Source organism: Rattus rattus, chromosome X (assembly GCF_011064425.1).
Source record: "Rattus rattus isolate New Zealand chromosome X, Rrattus_CSIRO_v1, whole genome shotgun sequence".
NCBI classification, from domain to species: Eukaryota; Metazoa; Chordata; class Mammalia; order Rodentia; family Muridae; genus Rattus; species Rattus rattus.
In genome coordinates, this window is record NC_046172.1 from 38,712,391 (window position 1) to 38,739,502 (window position 27,112).

Sequence of the window (27,112 nt, forward strand, 5' to 3'; positions counted from 1 at the left end):
GATAATTCTGAAAATTAGGCAAGGCAGATTGGAGTTGGGAGAACCTAAACACAAGAAAATTAATAGGAAGACCATCTTTTAGCTCATCTTTTAGAAAAAAAACAGTATGTGGCACATGTAGGTAAAATGTATCAACAAAGGCTTCAGACTGAAGCATCTGTGAATATATATGTATTAAAGTACATGGTAGTTTCACTAACAGTGAAAGAAAATTCAAGATAAAAGATTTGTGGAGGAAAATTAATCTTTATTTCTTGTAACTTGAAGAAAACTAATTCACTACTTAGTTGTGTTATAGATCTGAAAATCAGGAGAGAGTTTCAAGTTAGGTATTTGATTTACAAGTCACTAACATTGAAATCAATCAAGCAGAAGATTGGATCTATACATGATTTAGATGTCTGATTCTGGAATATTGGAGAAGGAGGCTTCTGGGTAGAAGAATATGAGACAACTGCATTATAGGGTGATAGTAAAACAGATATTACATCCAGAAATACGAGTTCTAAAATATGTTTTTGAATCCTGTCTCATTCATTAAACAGGATGCAAATCAGGGGAAAGTAACTTAAGGAAAATTAAGCTGACTGCAAATTATCTAGAACATTTTGGGTTTAAACAAGATTGTCTCCAAAGGTCTTCAAAAAAAATACCACTCTTACTTCTGGTCTCCAAAAATGTAAAATGTAAAAAAACTGCCTTATTGCAGTTTTAAATATATATTTAAAGTTGTGTGTGTGTGTGTGTGTGTGTGTGTGTGTGTGTGTGCCTATGTGCATTTATTTTGAGGGCAGGAGCCCAAAGGAGTCAGAGGGTACCAGATCCCCTGTGGTTGGAGTTACAGGCAGTTGTGAAACTCCTTTTGTAGGTTGTTCCAAACTAAACCTAGGACTTCTGCAAGAACAGAAAGTGCTCTTATCTCCTAATCCACCTTTTCAACTCCAATAAGTTTGTAGTATGGCTTGTTACAGTAGCCACAGACAATAAATACACACATTATTAAGAGAGAGAGAAAGACTGAGAGACAGAGACATACCCAGAGAGACAAATACACAGAAACAGAGAGAAAATATTCAGACTCTCTAGTTCTTAAATACAGATATTGTATTGTGTATATCTTCTTTTTCAAAACAGATTTTTATATTTTATGTGTATGTGTGAGTGTCTGTATATATGTAGGTGCACCATGTGTGTGCCTGGTACCACAGAAGGCCAGAAGAGAGTGTCAGATGCCCTGGCTCTGGAATTATAGGCAGTTGTGAGCCACTGTACAAGATCAGAGAAGTGAACCTGGCTCTTCTGCAAGAGCAGCATTTATAATTTGTGAGCCATCTCTCCAGGCCAGTGTCCAACTTGCTTATTTTTGTTTGTCTTGTCCTTTTCACTTCTTCTGTAAACAACATCTGGAGGCTAGAGAGGGCTCAGTGGTTATGAATACTGAATGCTCTTCTGACCTGGGTTCTATTCCCAGCACCCATACAGCTGCTCACAACTGTCTGTCCTTCCAGTTCCAGGCGATCTGGAGCTCTCTTATGGACTCGATGAACACTGCATGCATGGGATGCATAGACAGTCATGAAAATGAAATATCGCACACATAAAATTTAAAAATTTAAAAACAAAACAAAATACTCTCAAACAAAACCCAGTGCTTTGTTGTTCTTGAGACCCGAGGGTCAGAACAAGTCTGAAAACATTTCTTCCTATCTTAAATTTTCTTTTAGAATTTTTTTTTTTTTTTTTTACTTTTCGAAAAATCATGTTGTTGGGTGTGTATAGGAGTCTCATTAACATCTTATCTATACATTTTCTGTCCAGAAGCATTAAAAAGGCTTTAAAAATTTTGAACTAAGGGAACTAGGGGGAGAGACATTTTTTTTTCCTGACCGGATTTGAGAGGCTTGAACCCAGTATTGTTCAGAGGCTGTGATTCCGAGCCTGTAGTAGGTGACTTTGGAAGGTTCTAAAGGAGTGACCCTGCCTGAGAGAAGAAAGATTGACAGCCTGAGATGGAATTTCAAACATTCTACTTTCTGGTTTCATTTATTCCCAAGGCTAATAACAAACCTAGCCTTTCACAGTTTGTGTTACAGCATAACTTTGTCATTTAGTTTAAGCTATTTCAATGTAGTATTTTTTTTTACTTCTACCAAAATAACCTGATACATTAAGTAAAAAAAAGAAAGAAAGAAAGAAAGAACCAGTAATCAAATTAAAAGCAAAATCCCCCACAAATCTTCCTCTATTAAAGGTGTAAAAATCAACTTTATTGACCCACTGTATTTTTAAAGCACCTTCTTTACAGGGAATGCTTTACTAATGAAATGTATAGGATAAAGTTACATTTTCAGTCACTTAAAGATTCATTTTGCAAGACCTGCCAGCATACCTTTCAGCAAAAAGTACTTCCTACAGTTTCCCTAAGCTTATTTTTCAAATGCAAAGTTGAAGTGAACTCAAGAAAGTCTACTTTGTAAAATACACAGATGGAAGAACCACAAAGCTAATGGGAAAATTTTCAGTATATTTAGATCTTTGGTAACAATGATCAGACTGCCCCATAAAATGTTCTAGTCATGCCAGGTGGTGGTGGCACAAGCCTTTAATCCTAGCACTTGAGGAGTAGAAGCAGGTTGATTACGAAGTTTGAAGGTAGTCTGGCCTAGGACAGGCAAGGGTACACCAAGAAATCCTGTCTCAAAAAAATCCCTAAATAAATAAATAAAGTTCCAACCACAACTGAAGTACTTATTGGGAAGGGCAGACTAGTGTGGCAGTAATTATATCATGAATAAAGTTAAAGAAAGAAAGGAAGGAAGAAAGAGAGAGAGAGAGAGAGAGAGAGAGAGAGAGAGAGAGAGAGAGAGAGAGAGAGAGAGGACGGTGAGTATAGGGAAATTAGCTTGGAACAAATAACTTCAAGGCCACACCCTCTTCACTTTGAGTTCACTGAGGTGTGTTTATTTTAATAGCTGATCTGAAAGCATTAGATGCCATGCCACAGCCGACCAAAGCCTAAACAGAAAAGCTCAGAACTTAAAACTAAACATGCATGCAGCATGGGATAATAACTTTCAACTTCTTGAATTGGTAAACATCAGAAGAAAGTGTACCCAACAACATAGCCTTAGATGCTATATCTAAGAGGAACCTTTAGAAGCCTTTTAATGTTCAAAGTGTAAAAGAAACACCAAACAAAGACTTTAAAAATAGGCCTTACTTGACACCCTGTTTTTTCCTTTTCTAAGGCATTTGGATGAATTTTACCAAGCTAATTAATTATTCAGAGCAAGGTACTGTGGCAAACACCAGAAATACCAGCACTTTGGGAGGCTGAGGCAGGATCTTCATGAGGTAGATGCTAATCTGGGCTAAGTATAAAAACGAACTATTAAAAACAGCAAGGGCCTCAAATAAAGAGCCTATCCCCCCACCCCCAATCCATTTTGAAGAGAATGCAGGTTGTTGGCCTCCAAAGTTGTTCAGAACCAATATTGCTAATTTGTTTCCAGGGAAAGGACAATTCCCTGAGCTGTAACCACACTCAAAAGTAGTCACCAGTCCTGGGCTGAGATGTGTGTGTGTGTGTGTGTGTGTGTGTGTGTGTGTGTGTGTGTGTGTGTGTGTGTGTGTGTGTATTCTCAGAAGGTCTGTAGATGAGAAATTTCCACTCCACTCAAAGAGGGCTGAGGAAAATGTGGATATATATTAATAAAAGAAAAGATGCAATGGAGTGGTGAGTCCAGAGACCAGCTGCTCCTACAACAGACAACTGTTTGTTTCTGTTCCAAGCAAGGTTTGCTCCTGGGTGGTATGGGGACGCATAGATGGGATAAAGGCAGCTTTTCTAGTTGGGCTCCAGCTCAATGGCCTAGCATGCAGGGGTGGAACTTCACTTCTTCCTTCCCACCCCTGCTGGCCACACGCCCTTGCTTCCCACCCCTCTCGGCCCCCTCCTTTTTTTTAACCCTCCTGGAGTGGGTCCCACAGCTTCCTAGTGCCCTTTGCTGAGGCGGCAGCTGGCTGCTGGCTCCCCCTCAGCTCCTGGCTCGGCAGTAGCGGGAGCGCGCAGGCGCGGCTTGCAGCTCTGCTTGCGAGAAGTAGCGGAGCAGGGCTAACGGTAAGTGTGGTAGCCCTGCGGGATTCCTTAGAGAGAACGTGGTTGCAACCGGAAAGGGACTCGGGTGTGTATGGAAGACTTTGACCCTGTTAAGGGAAACTCGTGCAGCTGTTTCGGTGGAGGGGCTGCCCGAGTTTGCCAGGCTCTGGTCGCATGGGGAGAGGAGTGAGCGGTGGCAGGAGACTTCAAGGTGTGTAGGAGCGGCTGAGTTGGAAGAAAAAAGGCATGTAGAAGGTGGAAGTCAGCTCTTGAGCTTGGCCAGGCCAGGAGGGTTCGCCTGAGGACCCTGGAAGGGGGCCCAGCTTCAAGTTGAGTCCCACTACTTGGTGCCCCCGAGCAGTGTCCCAGCTTACTCTTTTCCCTCTTGCTGCTTTCCCCGGGGTACCGAGTTGGCAGAAATGTTTCCTGTTTCTGGGGAGAGGATTTGGGGGAGGTGGGTTGTTGGTCCGGGCTGTTGCAATAAGAGGGTGTGGCGTTCCTACGACTTTCCTTCCCCACTCCCGGAGTGTGTCCCTCTTCTGAGACATTGTGGCTGAACATTTTTTTAACAAAGGCTATAACTGTTTCGTAGGCTGTGGAGGGTGGCAACGGGGGGAGGCACGCGCGTGCGCGCACGTGTGTGTGTGTGTGTGTGTGTGTGTGTGTGTGTGTGTGTGTGTGTGTGTGTGTGTGCACACGCTCGCCCCTGCGCGCGCGCGTGAGTTGACCCGCTCTATTCAGAAGTCCATGTTGCCGCCCTAGGGGGTGGGGAATTTCGAAGGGCCTGGAGTTGGGGGAATTTCCGGAAAGACCTAGCAACTTTTGCAGAGGCTTTTTTTTTTTTCCTTGTCTGTTGATTTTGAGATTAAGAAAATTCCCCTATAGGAATGTGAGTGGATATTGTTTGTACTTGCTCTGGGTGCAGTGCTCAAGACTCTCTCTCCCTCTCCTCCTCCCTCTCTCCTCTCTCCCTCCCCCTCCCTCCCCCCCTCTGTCTGCCCTCCCCTCCCCCCCTGCCCTCTCCCTCTCTCCCCCTCTCCCCCTTTCGGCCTCTCCTCTCCCCCATCCTTCCCTCCTCTCTCTCTGCACCTCTCCCTCTCCTTCTCCCTCCCTCTCCCTCTCTCCCTCCTTCCCTCCCTCTCTTCCTCTGTCTCTGTCCTCCTTCCTTCTCCCTTCCTCCCTCCCTCCACTCGTGTGTGTGTGTGTGTGTGTGTGTGTGTGAGAGAGAGAGAGAGAGAGAGAGAGAGAGAGAGAGAGAGACTGTGTTATTTATATAAGTTTTTCAGAGTTCCAACAAAAGAAAAACAAAAACTAAGGGAATTTCAGAAGAAATAAGTGACTCTTAATGAAAGGGAGAACACTTGGAATGGCTAAGTAGAGCTAGATGAATCCCTTTTGATAGTCACAGTATATGGCCAGACTTGGGAAAATGTGGAGGTGTCCAAGTCAGTGATTTTAGCTACAGTTTTTTTCATTGTTTCAATGAGTTCTTAGGGGTATGGTGCTGCCATATACTTAGGCTGATCCACTTTAGAAACTTTAAAAATGATGTTAATATAAAACATTAGGGAAAGTATTGTGACACTGGATAAAGCCCCATAGACTTTCATGTTAAAAAATTACGAACTTTTATGAAAAGTGATACATGTGGTCCCAAGCATAGATGTTTATGTTTTATTTCATTTGTTTTAACTTAATACATCATAGTAAAATGAACTTCCTCCTCCTCCACCTATTTTCCTTGACTGGGAATAATATTTTATAAACATATACTCTCAGATCTGAAATATGATTAAGCTGAATTTCTTCTTTTTTTCTTGTTATTTAATCTTTTCTCCAATTATTCAAAGGATTTGTTGATAATATTATCCAACTTAGGAGAGGGATATTAGGATGCCTATTTCTTTTTTCCAGGAGCTCAGTGAACTATTCCTACTTCCAGATTCATCCTTTGAACTTATGGCAAAAAATTTCCAACTTCCTCAAAAATAATCATCGTTTAACTATTTAACTATTTAACTGATAACACTACCCTCATTTTCTCTCTTGTTACCCAAATACTAGGGCTGCATTGTATATATTAAGTGCCCAATAAACTTATAGTTGCATGTTATTAAATGCTATTAGAAAGATAAGTCATGCTATACAGAGTTCATTAAATAATAGAAGAAATTCTTGTCTTTTAATGTTTAACGAGCATTTCTTGAATAAGGATAAGTAGCGAGAACATAGATATGTTCTCAGGTGTTAGCGATAGTTTATGCTAATAAACGTGTAAAACTTTGTAGATAAAAGAGGAAATTGGAATCATAAAAGACACCAAAGCTTGTCATTTGCAGAGAGACATGAATAAGGTGCTGCTTGACTTTAGGAAATACTAAAAATGAATACAGCTTACCTGATACTATTTACTAAAGGTTAACACAATTAAAGAAAATTGCAATGTATTTTATGTTGTACTCCTAAGTCTTAAGGTGGTTTGAGCCTTTGGCTAATGAGTCCTTTCTTATCCTTAATTATCTTGGTCTGATGATTTGTTTATCTTATCTTTGACAATTCCCATACATCACTGGCTTTCCAGGTACCTCTGCTTATATCAGGGAATTAACTTGCCTGATCCACTCAATCTCAACAGTCCTGTTCCCAACTTTCATCTTCTGAATGATTTATCCATTGCAAAGTGTATCCTAAGCAAGTACTAGCTTTATAAAATAATGAGTATATTCTCTGTTTAAAAATGAGTCAGGGTTGGGGATTTAGCTCAGTGGTAGAGCGCTTGCCTAGGAAGCGCAAGGCCCTGGGTTCGGTCCCCAGCTCCGAAAAAAAGAACCAAAAAAAAAAAAAAATGAGTCAGGATTTGACAGCTTGACTGATACAGATTTGATGCCTGCAAAGCAAAGAACTGTATTAACCATTAGTAACCCCGGTTTTTCTCCCCTTACTTCTCCCCTGCCCAGTAAAATGTAAAATTGTTTTTCCCGTGTCTTTTCAAATAATCATCCTGTCAAAAACAATACTTCATGTTAGCGTTTGATACTTTTTTGTGTTTGATACCTATTAATAAAATTTGAAATGCACTCCATGATTATTTTTATTTAAAATTTCTACATATTTTCTGACTCATATGCATGATTTTTGAAAAAAATTGAAGCCAAGTTATTTTGATTATTTTATACCTTTATCCTTTAATTTTATTTTCTCATCCAGATGTTCTATATTCATACGTTTTTTTTCCCCCGCTTGTTGCTGTAGATAAACAGCAGAGTGCTTGTCTGGGGTTGTCATATCATCTACGGGTGGAAAGGACACAACTAAGGGAAGATACTTATATTTAATAACCAAGGGGCTTTCACTTGTTTTAGTTTATGGCTGAAAAAGCCAGAGGAAGCAATCCAGTAAGCAGCATCCTTCATGACCTTTGCATTAGTCCCTGCCTCCAGGTTCCTGCCCTGTTTAACTTACGGTCCTGACTTCCTTTGGTGATGAACAGCAATGTATTTCGAAGAGGAATAAACCCTTTCTGTCCCAACTTGCTTTTTGCTCATGGTGTTTGATTGCAGCAATAGAAACCCTAACTATGATAACTTTGTTTAAGAAATACTTAAAAGGATGGTAGTCAGGGTAGGGAACCAATGAAAATAAACTACTTTCTTTCTGTAAACTGTTGGTGAAAGAAGTTATGACAGACATTGCAGTTTGACAGCTATATAAAATGGGAATGCATCAGAGAGAGTTAAACAAAACCTGTTAGAGCACAGGAGTGACTGAAGGTGTAATGCTTGAAATTATAATTAATTAATAGAATATCATACTACAGCAAAGGACCAAAGCCAGTGGAACTAAGGGCATGGGCAGAAGAGAAAAGAATGAATTAAAATATAACTTTAAAGGCAGAGATGAATGAAACTGACAGTATTCTCTAAGTGTTTCACTAAGTTCTGGATACTGTTTCCCGATGAATCTGTTTGATTTGAGATTCCTGTTTAATGTCAAGGTAGAATTTCTAGGTATTTCTGAGTAGGAAACTCTAGGAATGAATCAAATTACTATAAATTAAAAGGTTATTCATTTTTTAATTAATAAGCTTTATTTTTTAGAGAAGTTTTAGGTTAACAGGAAAATTAAGTAGGAAATAAACTTCTTGTATGCCTCCTGTTCTTGAACACCTGTTTCCTGAACTAGGGTGTCCTGTATCATTGTTTCAACTGATAAGTCTACCATGATACATCATTATCACCTAAGGTGTGTTGTTTACAGAGGCCATTTTCTTTGGGTTGAGCATTCTATAGGTTTGGACAAATTCACAATGACTTGCACTCACCATTGTCATACAGAATAGTTTGATTGCCCTACAGATTCTCTTTGTTCAATCTGTTCTTCACTTCTCCTCATCTCTAGTAACTTTTTATCCTTCCACTATTTCTATACTTTCACCTTGTGTAAAACACTCTGTACTTAGAATCATAATATGTAGCTTCATTTTTTTTCAGACTCCTTTCCTTTATTTAGTGATGATCATTTATACTTTCTACACTTCTTTTCATGATTTGATAACTTATTTCTCTTAAGTGCTGGGTAATGACACCTCATCTGACTATATCTATTTACCTCCTAAGAGAACATTTGGTCATCTTTAGGTTTTAGCAATAGTAAATTATTGTAATCATCAATATTCTATGCCCCCTCCACTTTTCCCACATCATAACTGTCCAGTTCCTTTGAGTAAATACTAAGTAGTGTGGGTACAGGAGTCTATGTTAAGAATAAGTTTGGTTTTTGCTAGAAACTGACAGCATGCATAGTAACTGTACTATTTTTGCATTGATAGCAAATAAGCCTGTTCTGAATTTTTGACAACATGTGGTAGTATAAGTGTTCTCTATTTTGGCTACTTTAATAGTTGTATAGTGGTATTTATTGTTGTTTTATATTGATCTTTCCTCAAAACACGTGTTGAACATCTTTTCATGTTTATTTTCCACTTATGTTTCTTCTTTAGTGAGGTATCTCTTCAGATACTTTAGCCAGTTTAAGTTTTCTGTTTTACTGAAGTCTATTTTATTAATCATTCTTTTATAGATCATCATTATACTCGAAGTCTTCTAGATTCCTTTTATGTCATCTTCTAGGAGTCTTAATGTTTTATATTTTACACATAACACTATGGTCCATTTTAGGTTAACAATACATTTAGAGTTAATTGCTTTGGGTTTGAAGTCTGTAAACAGACTTTTTATCATTAGTCAACTTGAACTCAGTGATTCATGTATGTTAAGCAAACACTCTACCAACTGAACCATGTTTATTAGCTCTATATTCATTTTATTTGAGTCAGGGTCTCATTATAAAGTCCTGACTGGCCTCTTAATTGGTTTGTAGATCAAACTGGCTTCTGCCTCCTGAATGCTAGAACTAAAGATATGTAGGCACCATGCCTAGCTTTCTATATTCATTTCTGCTTTTGTATGTGTATATCGTGAAATATAAAAAACATCTCACACTATTACTAGCTAGGCACTGACTTGTGGCCTCAGTCTGTCTCACCCAGACTGGCTATGTCTCTCTGGAGCTCCGAAAACACTCTCTCCTCCTGTCTCTAAGTTCCCGTGGCTGAGGTGTTTCCATGCATACCCCATGCTACCAAATTCCTGTGGTTGGCTGGGATGCACTCTTGTCCACCATGATCTGCTGTGATACCTTTCTCTGGAAACCAGTTGTTGAATTGCCACATGAAGGAAACCACCACATAATCTTAGTTTAGAATCAACAGGTAACGCACAATCACTGGGTGCAGAACCTAGCATCCTAATTTTACAAACTATTCTATGTTAGAAATCCTCTCCTTGCAGATCCACCACTTCAACCGAAAGCCTCCTGCTGTCCAAAAAGACCTTTCCTTTCTCCTGCCTCTCTTTCCTGACCTAGAAGTACCCCCTACTCGGCCAATGATTGTTTTTTTTATAATGCTTCTTTATTAGGGGAAAGTCTTACCACATTTCACCCTTGCTATCCAACAACAACAACAACAACAACAAAAACAAAAACCAACCTTTTCTCTCAAATATAAATTGAGCATAACTATTACCATTTTGTAATTTATAAAATATAACATACACGTAACATCATTTTTAGGTCTTCAATAACTTCCTATCTGGACTGGTTCTTTGTAGTAGATGGAGAGAGGCTGGTATAAAAGCCTTCAGTGTTTCTCATTCTCAATTATGAGTCAACAGTTACCAATGCCACTGTAAAAGAAGTTTTCTTGCCTATAACAGCCAGTGGCAGCATGAATCATGGACTTCCATATGGTTTCTGATAGCAGTGCAGAACTCAACTGGTCCTCAGGGGCAGCACAGATCTCGCACCACAGATATCAACATAGCCTCTTGTTACAGGCCTAATCATGAATATCAACATGGCCTCAGGCATCTGTACAGACTGGACATAAACATGGGCAGCACATACCGTGTATATCCACATGGCTTCCAGTGGTGACATGGACCAAGGCATTAACACATCCTGTGGTGGCATCATGAACTACAGACCACCAACATGAGTCCTGGCTTCAGCATGGACTTCAGACATCAATACAGCCTCTGGTGGCAGCATAGACCATGGAGATCTTTCAAGAGACTTAATACAGAGAATGAACTATAGTTTATCTTAGATATCTTGTTGCTGCTCAGAGCGAGGGTGATTGTGGGACCAGGTAGCATGTTTATGGACAGAGCCTGTGCAAGCTCCAGGCTGTTATACCTGCCAGCCCTACTTGGCAACGACATGCTTGTTTGCTGCAGCTCCACTCTCATACCTCTCACCTCTCCTGTGTCTCTAGTTCTTCCTCTCTGCATACCTGCCCATTTTTGCCATCTTTCCTATGTCTATCGTATGTTCACTTATTAAAGGGGCATTGCAAACTACTGTATGTCACATAGTATTTAATTTTTGCCCAAACATCATTACATATACTTATTGCAATGAGTCATTGGTCTGGTTCAAGTTTTCTAGTAAATACTGGACTTATCTCTGAGACTCATTTCAGATACCATGTTCTTTTCCAGAGTCAGGGTGATCTTGTGGTTGGGTAGTATATCCAGTTCTGGGGTAGGATCCTTCAGAGCTCTAGGCCACTGTATACCTCCCTGCCCTTTATGCCTGCTGCCTGTGGGCAGTGCCACCTCAATCTCTTCTGGATACCAGGGCAAGCAGCACAAGCATGCTTTGTTGTCTGCTGGAACGACACTCCCATGCTGTGTGTGGCTTTTGCTCCACCATTTTATTTCCACTTCCATAAGACCAATTTTTAAGATGATCTTTAAAGTTTGGGAAATCCTACAGAAGAGTTGGGAGAAGGATTGAGGGACTCAAAGAGGGCAGAGACTCGGCAGGAAAACCAACAGAGTCAACTAACCTGAACCCTTGGGGGATTCCAGAGACTGAGTCACCAACCAAAGAGTGAACACAGGCCATACCTAGGCCCTCTGCACAGAAGAACAGCTTGTTCTTCATGTGGGTCCCCCAACATCTGGTGTAGGGGCTGTCCCTGAGCCTGTTGCCTGCCTATCTGCCTGTGGATCCCTTCTCCTAATTGGACTTCCCTGTCTGTCCTTAGTGGGAGAGGATGTGCCAAGTCATGCAGTGACTTGATGTGCCATGGTGGTGGTGGTGGTGTGTACATATGTGTGTGTGTGTGTGTGTGTGTGTGTGTGTGTGTGTTAGTGAGGGCATTGACACACGGAGGCTGCTTCCCCTTCTCAAAAAGAGAAGAGGAAGGTGGAATGGAGGGAGAACTTATATGAGAGGGTACTGGGAAGGGAGGAGGGGCTGATATTGTGCTGAAAAGTGAATAAATAAAATTTAAAAATGATACCAATTAAGCAATATTAAAAAGAAATAAATATATTTCAAATTAAAAGTAAATCCAAGTTTATTTCCTGTAGGACACAGAATGATATATATTCCATTTGATGCATGTGGAGTTATTTTAAAAATTCACCATTATGCAAAGAATAAACTAGAATAGCATAACCACATTCTTATATTTAGAAATGAAATAAAAATAGTGTCTGGGATTGATTCTTGCTCATGGGATGAGTCTTAAGTTGGCCATTCATTAGTTGGCGGTTCCCTCTGTCTTTGCTCCATGTGTGCCTGCACTTCTTGTAGGCAGTACAAACTCCGTGTCTGAGAAAGATCTACAAGGAAGTATGTCCAGATCCCTTTAGGCTGTGGCATCTAGCCTTTAAAGGGTGACCATTACCTTAAAGAGGCAGGCCTGTGTTCTAACAACATATGTCTACTCTGAATTTAAGATTTATTGAAGAAGTTTTTCATTCCTCTTCACTTTCTCATCTACTGGTCACTCATATAGCCCCTGGTTACCCCTATGTTCCCTAAGTGCATGACTAGTTAGTGTCTCCTCTGCTAAAATATGGCTCTTTATCTATTGCCCATTTTTCCCCTATTTAATATTTGGTAGCTGAGAGATTTCTCAGGTGATATGTTCTTAGCATGGTGTGCAAATGTGAACATGTGTAATAATGTTAATATGTTTTATCCTCTGTCTTTGTACTACCCGTGAGTGCACTGATATGGTTATTATATTTATTTTAATTCATCTTTCTCATGTGTGACCCTGAAACTAATGTTTTCAGAGGTTTCTAATTATTTCCAATGCTGATACAACTGCAGAATATTGCCATTTATTTTATAATCCTCCGTGACCCACTTGTTTGGACATAGTGCTATGGTTTGTACCTTCCATACTTCTGCAAATATATACATGTTTGCTTATTTTCAATGATGGATTGTTGGCTGTGAGAACCACAGCTAGAGTTTTGTATATTAAAGACAGTAAAGTACATTGGTCTCCAAAAGAAAAAAATATCTTCCTATAAAAACATGGCTGTTTGTTTGTTTGTTTGTATTTTTTGAGGCAGGGTTTTTTTTGTTTAGCTTTAGCTGTACTGGAACTTGCTGTGTAGACTAAGCAGGCCTTCAAACTCCCCGAGATCTTCCTACCTCAGCCTGCCAAATGCTGGGATTAATAATAGGCCTGTGCCACCATACCCAGCTGACTTGCCTTTTCTTTTTCTTTTACCGCTTCTTTTCTTTTTAGTTCAGAGGTGCTGTACGTTCTGAAGACTTGTCTTCTGCACATGAGCCTCCCCTTGAAGCATCCTTGGGTCTTTTGGGCTCCTAGGAGCATCTCTGAGGCCCTGTGGGTGCCAGCTACTACTGCCATCCTGAATCCTGTTTTATCTAATCACATTTTATCTGTAGTCAAGAAGCAGATAAATGGCCTTCAAGAGATGGTTCAGTGGTTAAAAATATTTTCTGCTTTTCTAGAGGACCTCTGTTCGGTTCAAAGCAGCTACATGGCAGGTGACAACAATTTGTATCTGTCATTCTAGGGGTTCCAATGAGTACCAGGTGCGTACATGGGGCACATACATATAGACATGCAAGCAAAACACTCATACCTATATATGCTAATGACATAGGTATTTGAATAATATGTCCAGTGTTTGGTGAAAAGTAAGATTGATTTATTGATTGTTTTCCGTTTGTTTGTTTATTTATTTATTTTCAAGTACCTTCTTTATCCCTTGGCTGGCCTAGAACTCACTATGTATATGGTTAAGGCTAGCCTGATGTCAGATAATCTGTCATTGAGCCTCGCAAGTGTTAGGGATAAAAAGATGTGTTACCATGCCCAAATCCTAGAAAGATAAGTTTTTTATTTTATTTTATTTTATTTTTTGATGAGGATAAATTTTTTCTCTATCTTTATTAAATTGGGTATTTCTTATTTACACTTCAAATGTTATTCCCTTTCCCGGTTTCCAGGCCAACATCCCCCTAACACCTCCCCCTCCCCTTCTCTGTGGGTGTTCCCCTCCCCATCCTCCCCCTATTACCACCCTCCACCCAACAATCAAGTTCACTGGGGGTCCAGCCTTGGCAGAACCAAGGGCTTCCCCTTCCACTGGTGCCCCTACTAGGCTATTCATTACTACCTATGAGGATGGAGCCCAGGGTCAGTCCATGTATAGTCTTTGGGTAGTGGCTTAATCCATGGAAACTCTGGTTCCTTGGCATTGTTGTTCATATGGGGTCTCAAGCCCCTTCAGCTCTTTTAGTCCTTTCTCTGATTCCTTCAACTGGGGTTCAGTTCTCAGTTCAGTGGTTTGCTGCTGGCATTCGCTTATGTATTTGCTGTATTCTGGCTGTGTCTCTCAGGAGAGATCTACATCCCGTTCCTGTCAGCCTGCACTTCTTTGCTTCATCCATCTTATCTAGTTTGGTGGTTGTATATGTATGGACCACATGTGGGGTAGGCTCTGAATGGGCGTTCCTTCAGTCTATATTCTAAACTTTGCCTCCCTATCCCCTCCCAAGGGTATTCTTGTTCCCCTTTTAAAGAAGGAGAGAAGCATCTGCATTTTCATCACCCTTGAGTTTCAGGTGTTCTGTGCATCTTGGGTAATTCGAGCATTTGGGCTAATATCCACTTAGCAATGAGTGCATACCATGTGTATTTTTCTGTGATTGGTTTACCTCACTCAGGATGATATTTTCCAGTTCCATCCATTTGCCTATGAATTTCATGATGTCATTGTTTTTGATAGCTGAGTAATATTCCATTGTGTAGATGTACCACATTTTCTGTATCCATTCCTCTGTTGAAGGGCATCTGGGTTCTTTCCAGCTTCTGCCTATTATAAATAAAGCTGCTATGAACATAGTGGAGCACGTGTCTTTGTTGTATGTTGGAGCATCATTTGGGTTTATGCCCAAGAGAGGTATAGCTGGGTCCTCAGGTAGTGCAATGTCCAATTTTCTGAGGAACATCCAGACTGATTTCCAGAATGGTTGTACCAGTTCACAATCCCACCAACAATGGAGGAGTGTTCCTCTTTTCTCCACATCCTCGCCAGCATCTACAAGTTGCCAGGTTTTTTTCTTAGCCATTCTGACTGTCATTGGTGTGTGAGGTGAATTCAGGGTTGTTTGATTTGCATTTTATGACTAAAGATGTTGAATATTTTTTAGGTGTTTTCAGTTATTTGATATACCTCAGCTGTGAATTCTTTTGTTTAGCTGAAAGATAAGTTTTAATGATGCTTTTTTGTTTTGTTTTGTTTGATTTTGGTGAAATCAAAGTATACTTGATTTTACATAATGATCTGTATTTTTCTGTTTTACTTGATTTTTTATTATCTTCAGATCCTTCCTCACCTTTTGCTCTTTTTTGAATAATATATTCAATTAATATCATGACTCAGAATGATTTTGCATATAGAAAGTTTCCCACATTTATATTTAGCCAGATATTTTTTTCATGAAGAGTCAGGAATGTAGCCATGATTGCCTTCCATAGAATCTCTTCCCCTGCCTTCTACCCCAATTGTATATCTATTGTCCTTCCCTTCCTTCTTTGCTTACTTAAAAAATTAACATACTATACAAAGTTATAGCATCATACAAATGTTATAGCATTTTGAACAAAGTGTGTTGTAGTAGATTCTCCTTTTTCCTCATCTCTTCTGTACTTCCCTAGTCTCTTTTTCATTTTTCATGTCCATGTGTCCTTCATTTCTTATATTATTAAATGGGAAGACTATATCCAGATGTCTGGGTAAGAAACAACCTGAGTATAAGCAGGAATGTAACCATAAATGGAGGTCAGAAATCAACTTTGGGATCTGTTTCTCCTTCTGCCTTACATGGGTTCTGGGCATGGATTTCAAACCCCCAGGCTTGCAAGACAAGTACCTTTTATCTGATGGGCTATCCTGCCTCACAATCATGTTCCTAGTCCTAGACTTAAAGGCCTCAAATTAGGGAGCTAGCAGCAGTCTTCATTACCTTCCCTCAAAGAAATTTCTGTTCTTTTCTGCTTTTTTGACAGCTACCTCCTATTCTTCTTAGCTATACAAATAAGAACTGTAAGGAGGAAAGCTGTCTTTCATCACTCTGCCCCTTTTTTGATCATAATGAAGTGAAATGGAACAGTTCAATGCATACTGCTCTCATTCCAAGTATATATAAATTACAGGTATAAGGCTTAAAATTATCATCTTACCTGATATTTAGCATCATTTTGATTACAATAACCTTATAACCAAGTAAATAATTACTTTGAGAGTTTACACAGTATTGAGGATTTGGCCTGTCTTATTGTCTAATTGTATTTTTTAGTGTAGACTACTATAATGTCTTAAACATTCATTGAAGTTTCCTGTCTACAAAAAATTCACAAAGATTATGTGGATTTTCTTTTCCTTGTCTATTTCTTTCCTAACTGGACAGTAGCTACAGGCTGTCTAATGAATTATGTTTCTTGTTACTTTCACTCCTTAATGAGGGTCTGCCTAGGAACAACACTGTATATTTAACTGTTACTTGTTTCTCTATGTCTAACCAAGGCTTATCTTAGTAGCATAGGTTTTTCAACTTTAACTGACATCATTTTTCATCCTGTTAAATTACTGCAAAGACATGTATTTCTTCTTTTTTCAAAATTTATCATATTGTGGTTAAGATATTTTTGAAAACACTGTGACTTATTTCCCAGAAGCTTTAATTAAATTGGGTGTCTCTGTATAATATTGGCCACGAAGTCTTGAATCTTAAGGACACTATGTTATTTTTATTTCAAGAACTGTTTAAAATATCTCTATGTACAGTATTATTGTAAGCTATAGGTTATATTAAGATAGCCAACTTAACCAATGTGCTTCTGGCTTTTCTTTTTGCATAGATAAACTTTTAATTGTTATGTGATTGTGTATTATCTATCTGTTGATATCTGTATTAAATGAAATATAATTCCAGTTCATTTTCTTGGCTTTTCTCCATCTAGGCAAAGCTCAGGCAGAGTGCTTAGAGAGCTTTGATGTGCTTGTTTTATAATCTGACCTTTAAAATGTATATTTGCATAGATTTTCTAATTTTTAACATTGCTGGATATTTTGGAACCATAATCTTTGATTTGATCACAAAATATTTAACAAAAAAGTACAATTAATTCTAGGAAATATTTATCAGAGCTTTAGAGTATTCTTCCATGGAACCAAGACTCAGGAACTCAGCTGATATGTCTCTTATTCACCATACATAGCACATAACATCCACAAAGAAGCTGCCAGCTTCAAGGGTGCCTTCATCTGAAGTAAGTAATTGTATGAAACTTTATGGGAGGGATTCCAGAATCTTCTATTAGAACCATCAATACTCAATTTATTAGTTTCTTTTAATCAATTCAGAGACTAGTCGAAATATCCAGTGTCCCTTCTTTTTTTTATCTTTATTAATTTGAGTATTTCTTATTTACATTTCAATTGTTATTCCCCTTCCCGGTTTCCCGGCCAACATCCCCCTAACACCTCCCCCTCCCCTTCTATATGGCTGTTCTCCTCCACATCCTCCGCCCATTACCACCCTCCACCCAACAATCACGTTCACTGGGGGTTCAGTCTTAGCAGGACCCAGGGCTTCCCCTTCCACTGGTGCTCTTACTAGGATATTCATTGCTACCTATGAGGTCAGAGTCCAGGGTCAGTCCATGTATAGTCTTTAGGTAGTGGCTTAGTCTCTGGAAGCTCTGGTTGGTTGGCATTGTTGTTCATATGGGGTCTCAAGCTCCTTCAAGCTCTTTCAGTCCTTTCTAAGATTCCTTCAACCGGGGTCCCGTTCTCAGTTCAGTGGTTTGCTGCTGGCATTCGACAATGTATTTGCTGTATTCTGGCTGTGTCTCTCAGGAGAGATCTACATCCCGTTCCTGTCAGCCTGCACTTCTTTGTTCATCCATCTTATCTAGTTTGGTGGCTGTATATGTATGGGCCACATGTGGGGCAGGCTCTGAATGGGCGTTCCTTCAGCCTCTGTTCTAAATTTTGCCTCCTTATTCCCTTCCAAGGGTATTCTTGTTCCCCATTTAAAGAAGGAGTAAAACATTGGCATTTTTTGGATTCTCTTTGCATCTAGGGTAATTCAAGCATTTGGGCTAATAGCCACTTATCAATGAGTGCATACCATGTGTTTTTCTGTGATTGGTTACCTCCTCAGGGGATGATATTTTCCAGTTCCATTATTTGCCTATGAATTTCATAAAAGTCATTATTTTTGATAGTTGAAGTAATATTCATTGTGTAGATGACCTTTCTTAATATGTGCTTAAAATATTTGAATTAATATTTCTGGTTTCTAGAAGACTGATAATGTGGCATAGTGCATAGTGCAGCAACAGCTGCACAACTTCATATAGGCCATGGAGGCCATGCTTGGCTGTAGTCTGACACAGATCTTTTCTGTTTGTTTGTTTGTTTGTTTGGTTGGTTGGTTTTTAGTTTTTGGTTTTTCAAGACCAAGTACTTTTCAAGACAGAGTTTTTCTATGTAGCCCTTGCTGTCCTGGAACTCACTCTGTAGACCAGGCTGACCTCAAACTCAGAGATTTAACTGCCTCTTCCTCTAAAGTGCTGGGATTAATGATATGTGTCACTATGTCCCACCCTGACCCAGTTCTTAAGGAAATGCATTGCAATTCTTGCTGGAGCAAGGAAGATAAGAAGCCCGGTAAAAACTTGTTATTAGGAATTATGTCTTCTCTCTGTGATATAGGAAACAACCTTAAGGTCATTCCTCATCTGTTTTCTAGTTTCAGTCCAGTGAATGGCTTTTTGCTTTGGGACAATAATACCACATTGATTTTGTTTTTGCTGTCCATGTACGTAATAAAAAAGCCAAATCAGTGGTATATATTTGTTAAGATAACATAACAGATACTACTGTTAGTAGTAATAGACATAGGCCTGTTAGCCACTGTGTTGACACATTAGTGATGTTTGTGTGACAAAGGAAAATAATCACAGGCCAAACAACTCAATTAGCATGTATGACTTGGGATAAGCCTTGAGCCTTGTGCCTATGTCTGGGCAGAATGGAACCCTCAATTTGACAAGTAAACCGAGTGCAGAACTTTCTATTGGAATTAATCTGGATTGATTTTCTTAAATTGTCAGACCAAGTTAAAGAACAAGATCTCCTCCGTTAGAAACGTTTGTTTACAAAGTGTTGAAGGAAGTTTGCTTCTGAAGCTACCCTCTCTATAAATATGTGTTTGAATATTGGTAGAAAGGGATAGTAGTGCCAATTTTTGGGCCTATTTAGACTAGTACTCTTTAAATATGTTCTACCTCCCATTCACCAACCCAGTAGACCATTCAATCTACAGTGCTTTGAATCTCTATAAACAAGGCTTTACTCTATAAGCAACTACAGCTGTTCTTATTCTGGTATTATCTCTAGAAAATAATAGAAGGCAACATGAAAAATGTTTACTTTTTAAAATTATTTATTTATTTATTCATTTATTTTTATACTCCAGATTTTATTACCTCCTGTCCACCCTCCAACTATTACATCCCATACCCTCCTCCCTGCCCGCCTCCCTGTCTTCACTTAGGATGTCCCACCCTACCCACTTCACTAGACCTCTAAAGCCTCTGGGGCCTCCAGTCTCTTGGAGGGAATTTTCTATGACTGACCGGACCTGGAGTCCTCCTGCTGTATATAGCTGGTATGCTTAGGAGAGATCCCCATATCCCAGGGTTGCCTGGAAGGAGGGAGTGATGAAAATACAGTTAACTCAGAGCCTTCCCTTCAGCAGAAAGATGTAATTGGCGAGAGATGGATCTCCACAGTCAAAAACTCTGACCCATAATTGTACCTTCCGTCTAGAACTGCAGGGCTGGACCTCCTACAGGAGGTTACTACTGAGGCTATGCCTACAAAAAAGGCACCTATCATGATCTGCCTTCCAAAAAAAACTCCTCCAAAGCAGCCAAAAGAGTCAGATGCAGATATGTGCACTCAACCAATGAACAGAAGCTGCTGACCCCTCTGGTTGAATTAGGGAAAAGCTGGAGGAGGCTGAGAGGAGAGCAACCTTGTGACAAAAAAAGGCAAAGTAAATGAGATTATTTATAAGAACACTTTAAAGATGTATATAGAAATTAAGATACTTGAAGAAATTATCACAGATTTAAAAGTATAGAATAACAAACACTGAGAGGTTTTTAATTTATGATCTGGAGGAGAGCCTTCAGTGCTTTGTCCTAGGTCTGCACTTAGTGATACAGGTAGACTCAAGAATGCTGAAAATATTTGGGGGTTTCTCATTCCTTAAGTGTTTATCTTGCTGTTACCTCTTGTGACTCACAGCTACTTATCAATTTATAAGCATCTTCTTTCTCCCTCAAGTATCATAAGTTGAAATCAAGTGCTCTAAGCTACTTTCAGACTTTAATTGAAAATAAAACAAAACAAAATGATTTAAGACAAGAATGACAAGGCAAGTTAGACTAAAGTACGTTTTTATGGACAATCTTGAATGTGGCCTATGGTATACTTTTCCCCCAGAAGGTTAAAAAAGATTCATTTGTAATTTAATGGATTTTTTTTTATTTTTATGAGGATCCAGTTGCATTCCAGTTGGTTCTCTAAAATACCACATTAATTACTATCCTTTGACTTACTCTCACATCTGTGGTATATGAATTAATGTCTCAATTAAATAAGAAGGAGCTATGCTTTCAAGGAACTTACTACCTATCTCCATATTTATGTTATAGACACAGAGAAAATCTGTTTTAGAATCAATAGTATATTAGAAACCTATTACATAATAGAATTTTGCAAATGCTTGTTCAAAGAGAATTTTCTCCTCAAATTAGTATCAATATTGTTGTGTAGAAGACCACCATTTCCCTAAGACTGATTTTTTCTTGGTGTTTGCAGCTAGATATTTAGAGCAGTTTCTAAGGAAATGAATAGATAGTGAATAATTTCTTAAAGCTCTTGGATCAGTTAGTCTCTAGGACTTTGAAACTGTGAAGTAGTCTGATTTGATCCTGGGATCTGCAGGTTCATAATTGTATTGAGATTTTTAATGATCACAAACGACATCATGATTCTTTTCTCTTTATTCTGGAAGTGAGGTGATTACTACATAGGAAGGAACAAAAATAGGTTTTAGTCTGAAGGCTTGGAAGATCAGATATCAGGTCAGATGCAACAGTGTATCTGATACATCCTTATGTAGTTACTGAGTTGTAACTAGTTATTTTGGTGAAGTAGCCTTGGTTATATCCATTAGTATATACACAGTGTGGGACAAGTTTTATATTCATTTTCCACAGTCCTTGAGTTCTGATAGAATACTTGGCTGTGGTAAATTCAGTTTTAATTTTTGTTGTAAAGACAAGTTATCTTTCATTACAGAGTTCTAGGCTTTCAATATTTTTTTTTTAGCATTGGAATAGAGGTGGGAGTACTGGGCAGAATATAGAATAATGTGTTCTTTCCCTTTTGCTTCCGCAAACATGTCTTTATTTTCATAATTTTTTCCAGGTGTAGCCAACCTTATCATTTTTCTTACAGTGTGCCCTTTTCATAGAGTGTAAGATGTATTTGTTGTATCTTTAATGTGTATCTGCCTTTCTTATACAAGTTGAGAGCTTAATTACTTTTCATCTGTCCATCTTTGTTACACCTACTTTAAAAAAAATCAGGAAGTGAAATCAATACAGCCTTAGGTAAATATGTAGCTACTTCTGAGAGTAAACTTCTAAATGCCTAGTTCCTTAAGGATGTCTTTCTATTTTTCTAATTTGCCAAACATAGCATAAAACTCTCTCTTGTTGCCGTGATTGTTCAAATGACTATATTCCATACAAGGAGAAAGAGGGCAAATAGAAGGAGGATTTGGCAGAAGAATCCTCTCTTACAAAGAAGATCTTCCTTCTTATATCACTTTGTTAAAAAGAATGGGTCAAATAATCGGCTCATCTTGTTTTAGTTTAGGATGCAGGACTTTGCTGCCAATCCAATAAGAATTAGAATTAAAAGCCCAGACAGTGTTGATAACAAAGTAGTTAACTAGGGAGACCAAGAGAACAGAGTCTGGTACCAATTATTTTCTCAACTATAAAAAGATCTTTTTCTACTTACTCCTGATCAATTAGCATAGAAACAACAGATTTTTCCCAAAGCCATTTATACTTTCTTTTATCTCATGAGAAGTCTAAGCCTCTCCAATTACGGAAGGACCATTTCTGCAAGGGAATTTAAATGTTGTTTTAATTGAGAAACTGAAACTTTCAATATCTCTATGTCCTTATCAACCTATCTACTTAGTTTAGAAAGCATCAGTAGAGGCACATTTAGTGAAACCATTAGTTCATGCCCACAAAGTAGTCCCAGAGGTCCAGGAATATTGCTGTTATCCATATGAATTAACCCATAAGGCAAAATAGTCCTTCCCTAGCTGGCTGGATCTTAGTGAAGTCAGTTTTTTCCAGAGTCTGTGGGGGTGTTGGTCTCTCATTCTGATCTCTTCCTGGGCAAGGGCTCTCTGTTTTGGCTTTAGTTGAGCACATACCTGGCATCTGGCCGAAACATCTTATGATAGGCTGCCTAGTCAAGGTATAACATGTCTTGGTCTGAACAGCTCAGAATGTCTTCTGGACCCAAGATAAGGAGCTGGCGAAGATTAGTTACCAAAAGTCCTGCCAATTGTTTCTAGGACTATGATCTTCCACTCTGATATCCTCCATTGTGGTATTTTGAATATGTGTGACCCACAGAGTGACATTATTAGAAGTTTGGCCTTGTTGGAGGAAGTATGTCACTATGTGGGAGTGGTCAATGAGATCTTCCTTCTAGCTATCTGGATGTCAGTCTTCTGTTACCCTTCAGAACAAGATGTAGAACTCTCAGCTCCTCCAATGCCATGACTACCTTTATGCAGTGATTGTCATGCTTCCTGCCATGGTGATAATGGACTGATCTTCAGAACCTGTAAACCAGCCTCAATTAAATGTTGTCCTTTATAAGAGTTGCCTTGGTCATGGTGCCTCTTCATAGCAATGAAGCTATAAGACATCCATCCACTTGTGGGCCAGCAGCCCAGCAGTGGAGGATAACAATTTGTAGGGGACGAATAGTCTCTATAGGAGAACCAAGATTTTATGTCTTTTTTTTTCAGCATCGAGAAACCCTCTTTCTTTATAAACCACACCATGGACATGGCTGGTCATGAAACTGATGGATGGTCCATGTTGGTGGACTATGGTGGTGGACTTTTTGTTTTCCTTATCCAAGAGCCTGGGTCATATCAATCAGTACTGCTATTTGGGTTGCAGTAACTGATGTGGGCCCCAAATTGACTTGGTAAAAGTAACTACTGCAACTCCCATGTACTTGGTTTTATCTTTCATCTCCAGACATTCATGGATGAATACCTGTGCCTAACAGAATTGATGGTAGTGGGTTTTTTAACCAAACTTGAGGGTAGGTCTGGAGTAGGACCTGGTATTGGGTCACACAGTCTTTAGACAGCTAGCATTCTGATGAGAAAGGTCTCAATTTTGCTGTGAGTATACAATCTTGATCTAGAGTTAACTTGTTTATTTTCCTAGGGGGATGTTAGCCGGGAAACAGGGAAAGGGAATAACAATTGAAATGCAAATAAGAAATACCCAAGTTAATAAAGATGGAGAAAAAAAAACTAAAAGAAAAAAAAAACTTGCAGTAGCTGCTATAGCTCTTAGGCAGGTGGGACCATCCTGTGGCTATAGGGTACAGTCATTTCAACAGAAATGTCATAGGGCATTTCCAAGACCAAAATGTTCAGGTTAAGACCCTTTTTGTCTTTTGTTTAGTCTCAATCTAGGTTAGGGACTTAGTACCTACAGTTGTCTCAAACCACTGCTCTCAGGCTGATGTATAGATGATTTGTTATTTCTACAAACTCTGGTTTGTAGATGCAGCAATAGCCTGCTACAGCTGTCTCTCAAATCTCAAACTCTCAATCTTGTTTTTTAGACTTTGGAGTTGGAACCTGAAGAATCGAAGCAATCCTACTCTGAGACAGGCTTCTGTTGCCTTAAGCTGGTAGCCAAGATAGATAACCTTCTATAAAACTGGGCTTTCTTAGCCAACATTTTGTAGCCAAAGATCTGTAACTCTTGCAGCAGTCCATCAGTGGCCTTTTTATAATCTATTTCTCTGAAAACCCGATGATGGGAGGGGAGAAGTCAACATTTAATATCTTTAAATCCTGGGGCAACTTGATCCAGGTATGTTTCCTGCTATAACCTCCCATCCTGTCTGTCCATTTAGAAGCAAAGGTGGATCGAATCACCTCTGCTAATGGGAGGCTGATGCATGCATCTTTCAGCTCCAAGACAGTGTACACCTGCTTCTCTGGAAGAATCAGTCATGAGAACCAGAGGTCCCAAAGTTTTTTCACAGGCAAGAGAGGTATATTTCAGGAATGTCACCAGAATGACTCTCTTCAAGTCAGGGTCACTGGGTATTGTTTAATCTGGATGGAGGTAGCTAAACTGGTTAGTTGAACAAATTATAAGACCTTGGTATTGGACCAGTCCTGGGCTATTGATTTCTTCTGACAGAGGGTGAGACATTAACATTTTGCTCAGTATCTGTAGGTCTAACTGCCTCTTATCATCACAGAAGGTGATAGTGTTTTTCCGTTTATGCAAAAGGTCTTGTCTCAATCTGTTCTCTGTTGTTAAATACCCTTTTGAGTTACCTCCAGTTATTGGGACCTGCTAATACTTTTAATTTTTTTAAACTTTTATACTTTTATACATTTTTCTAATATCTGGGACTGACTGGGTGACACAGGAATTCTTTTTAGCAGCTGTCTTTAATATTTCTTTAAAATTACCTAGTGAAAATTGCTTAAACTCTCCTTGGTTGTATGGAAGGAAAGGGAACATCCATTTTGTCCAGGCTGTTTTCAGGCAGCAATCCCTCTGCCCAGCTCAAACATGGTATTTTTTAAACTCTTTTTAGACAGCAGTGGATTTTACAGATCATTGATTTAAAAAGTAGCATAAATCATAAATGAGAAAGAAAAGGAACTTTCTCTCTTCCTTCTGAATCAACCCAGGGGAATGTTTCCTCTTCCCTAGGGCTGCTTAGAGCAGGCATGGAGAGGGAATGCTCACCGGGGAGAACTAGTTACCTTTCCTTATATGCATTCTTCTTCTTTTTCTAAGCTAATTTTTTAATTGGATATTTTCTGTATTTACATTTCAAATGTTATCCCCTTTCCTGGTTTCCCATCCATAAACCCCCTACTCCATTCCCCCTCCCCCTGCTTCTATGAGGGTGTTTCCCCACCCACACCCCCTTCCCCTCCTGCCTCCCTGCCCTGGCATTCCCCTACACTGGGGCATCGAGCCTTGGCAGGACCAAGGGCCTCTCCTCCCATTGATGCCCAACAAGGCCATCCTCTGCTACTATATGCAGTTAGAACCATGGGGTCACTCCATGTGTATTCTTTGGTTGGTGGTTTAGTCCCTGGGAGCTCTGGGGTGTGTGGATGGTTCATACTGTTGTTCTTCCTATGGGATTGCAAACCTCTTCAGCTCCCTCAGTTTTTTCTCTAACTCCTCCATTGGGGACCCTGTTCTCAGTACAGTGGTTGGCTGCAGGCATCTATCTATCTCTGTATTTGTCATGCTCTGGGAGAGCCTCTCAGGAGACATCCATATCAGGCTCCTATCAGCATGCACTACTTGGCATCTGAAATAGTGTCTGGGTTTGGTGACTGTATGTAGGATGGATTCCCGGGTGTGGCATTCTCTGGATGGCCTTTTGTTCCGTTTCTGCTCCATACTTTGTCTCTGTATTTCCTACTGTGAGTATTTTTTCTCCCGTATAAGAAGGACTGAAGCATCCACACTTTTGTCTTTCTTCTTCTTGAGCTTCATATGGTCTGTAAATTGTACCATGGGTATTCTGAGATTTTGAGCTAATATCCACTTATCAATGAGTGCATACCATATGTGTTCTTTTTTGATTGGGTTACCTCAAAATGATATTTTCTAGTTCTATTCATTTGCCTAAGGACCCCAGACCCCTGGATGAGGGGCCTGGTTTCTCCCCACCTACACACAGGGACCAAACCTGACCATGAGCAGGAGCCAGTCAACAAAACAAGCTAGCATGTTTGCTCCAGGTATATGGTTTCTGTTTGTTTGTTTCTCTGTATGACTTGGCAGAGTCCAAAGGATTCAGGTCTCCATTGGAATGGAGCACAGATCTTAAGCCAGGGAGTTTTCACACCAGAGGCTTTGAGACATCCCCCACCCCCACCTCAGTGTCTTGAAGTCTGTCTTTTTGGGATCTCAGTGGGACATCCAGAAAACTGGGGTATTCACCAAAGAAGAGTACTTGGACTTGGGTTTAAACTAATAGAAAGTCTTTATTAGCAGGCCAAGAACTACACTGAGCAGTCAAGATGTTGAACCTTTCTCAGGGTGAGCTTTTAAGCACAAAAAACAAGTTCTGAGTTGACACACTTTAGTTAACAAGAATAGTTAGCCAGAGGTGGAACTTCAGAAGTTAAAAAGCAAGGTTAATACATTTATAGACTTTCCCCAAACTGTATGGACTTTAATGAATTAGGCCTTTGTTTTAGATTTGACAGGTGGTTCTGTCTAAATGCTGAGTTTAACAACCTGAATGGTACTTCCATCATGGAGTCAGTTGTGTTAAGGTCCGGGGGTCTACGAAGTTCTGGGGCCTTGTTACAACAGAATCTTTGGTTATCAGTGATTTTTGTTTTTGTTTTTTGTTTTTCTTTTTCCATTATTGAATCTGGTTGAAATGAGGCTTGGGCCAGGTGGAAACCCTTTAGGATCCTTGTTTTTGTTCTATTCATTTTGTCTTAATTCTATCTCTCCTTTATTTTCTATTGTATTCTTAATGGCCTCCTTTCTGTTATTTCGGAGTATACATCTGCTCTTTATTCATTCTACAAAGAGCTGTCAATTAATTTTATGTATCCTTGTTATTATTCATATGCAATTCATTTGTTTACATATGAATTCCTATTTCTTTGCTACATTAACAGGAACCCCATGTTGATATTGATATCTGCTAGTAATCTTTTCCCCCAGAGACTGTGGTT